This window comes from Cyprinodon variegatus, unplaced genomic scaffold, assembly GCF_000732505.1.
Source record: "Cyprinodon variegatus isolate N-32 unplaced genomic scaffold, C_variegatus-1.0 Scaffold1270, whole genome shotgun sequence".
In the NCBI taxonomy this organism is placed as follows: Eukaryota; Metazoa; Chordata; class Actinopteri; order Cyprinodontiformes; family Cyprinodontidae; genus Cyprinodon; species Cyprinodon variegatus.
In genome coordinates, this window is record NW_015151723.1 from 172,747 (window position 1) to 175,101 (window position 2,355).

Below are 2,355 nucleotides of genomic sequence, written 5' to 3' on the forward strand. Positions count from 1 at the left end.
GAACAAAGAGCTCTAGGTCTCAAGAGAAGACTAGAGAAAGACCAGTCATTTAAAAATGATTATGTCAACTTCATGAATGATGTTTTCAATAAAGGGTTTGCAGAAATGGTACCTGAAGAACAGCTCCTCCGGATGGATGGAAGACTTTGGTACATCCCACACCATTTCTATCAAACAGAAAAAATCTATCCGTGTGGTCTTCGACTGTACATCTTCATTTCAAGGTACGTCTTTGAACTCCGAGTTACTGCAAGGCCCAGACCTTACGAACACCTTATTGGGTGTACTCCTTCGTTTCCGACAGGAATCAGTGGCAGTGATGGGGGACATAGAGGGAATGTTTCACCAAGTCAGAATTCCTGAAAATGATGTGGACTTTCTGAGATTCTTATGGTGGCCAGATGGTAACACTAACCAAACACTCAGAGAATTCAGAATGGTCGTGCATTTGTTCGGAGCAGTTTCCTCCCCAAGCTGCGCAAACTTTGCACTCCGACAGACAGCTGAGGATAATAAGAATAAAGCAGACACTTCAGTTCTTGCCACCATCAGACACAACTTTTACGTGGATGATTGTCTCAAATCAGTTCCAGATGCAAGCAAAGCCATCAGTCTGGTCCATGACCTGAAGGCAGTATGCGCCACAGGTGGATTTAAGATTACCAAATGGACTAGTAACAGCCGTGCTGTCCTAGCCTCACTACCCTCAGAGGAACGGGCCAAAGACATTAAGAACATTGACTTGGAGAGAGACAAACTTCCTGCGGAACGTGCCCTTGGCATGCGATGGGACATCGAATCTGACACATTCCTCTTTAATATCACTCTGAAAGAACAACCACATAATAGAAGAGGAATTCTGTCTGTGCTTAATTCAGTTTACGATCCCCTGGGATTCTTATCACCAGTTATGCTGTCTGGAAAAAAGATCCTCCAAGAGTTATGCAAGATGAATTGCGGATGGGACGAAGAAATCCCAACAGCTCTTGCATTTAAATGGAAGGAGTGGCAGAAAGAACTTCAGATGATTTCCAGCTTCAGAATTGGAAGATGCTACAAACCAGCTGGTTTTGAAGTCACAAGCGCTCAACTGCACCATTTTTGCGATGCTAGTGAGAGTGGCTATGGGACAGTAAGTTACCTGCGACTGACCAGCAGATGTGGACCTCCTCACATTGCCTTTGTGATGGGGAAAGCAAGAGTGGCTCCTTTAAAGGTAGTGACTATTCCCAGACTGGAGCTGACATCAGCAGTTCTAGCTGCTCGGATAGATCGAATGCTGACGAATGAACTGGAGTTTGAGATGATAGACTCTGTGTTTTGGACTGATAGCACATCTGTTCTCAAATACATCATAAGTAACACACAGAGATTCAAGACCTTTGTGGCTAACAGAGTAACGGCCATCAGAGACCTGACACAGAAGTCACAATGGCGTCACATTAGAACTGATCTTAATCCAGCGGACAAAGCATCCAGAGGAATGTGGGCAGAGACCTTTCTAAAAGGCACAAGTTGGATAGAAGCCCCAGACTTTCTGTTTGAATCCGAAATAGCCTGGCCGAAGCTCATCATGGACCCTCTAGAGCTGTCTATCAGTGACCATAGAATAGTTTACTGAATTAAGCTTTCATGTTTTCTATGTAATATGTAAAGGTATTGAGTGAGTGAATGGCTGGATATGCGAAAAAAATTGAACTGCTTTTGAATATCTGAAAATATGACTAAAAACAGTCTGACTATGGCGTTGACTGTATGTTGTCTTATGGACTAAATGAACTTAATTCTTGATTTTTTTGGAAATCCCTTGATTTTCTTTTGAAAGGACTACTTTTTATTTATGAATGATTTATTTATGAATGATTTATGAATACATAAAGGGACTTAATGTGAAAAAAAGGACAAAAAAGAAAAGGAATGTGAAAGACTTTATTTGAATGCTCTTTTGAAATGCACGGCTCCTTGTGAATGTATGTGTTTAATTGCCATAGTATGATCAATTAGGGGCCGGAATGTTGGAGCCGTTTTGCATCTCTTTTGGTTTTTGTTTTCTGAATTTATTATGAACTTATTCACATTCTAATTCTCCTGATTTAGTTTTGAATCTTTAGTTGGAAATATGTCTGTTTTCATTCTGATTTGTTTATTTGCTCTCTTCCTGTCTGTGGGCGTGACGTTGAGCTGATTTGATTAATAGGTGCTGTCACCTGCCGCTCAAGTAGAGTGGAAGGGACAAACTGTTTTTCAACCGCGTGATGCGGGAGCGCTTTTGTTTTGTACGTTAGTGAAAGACAAATAAATGCCTCTATTTTTCGAAGACGCGCATTGGATCTGATCTATATTTCCACTCTGAAG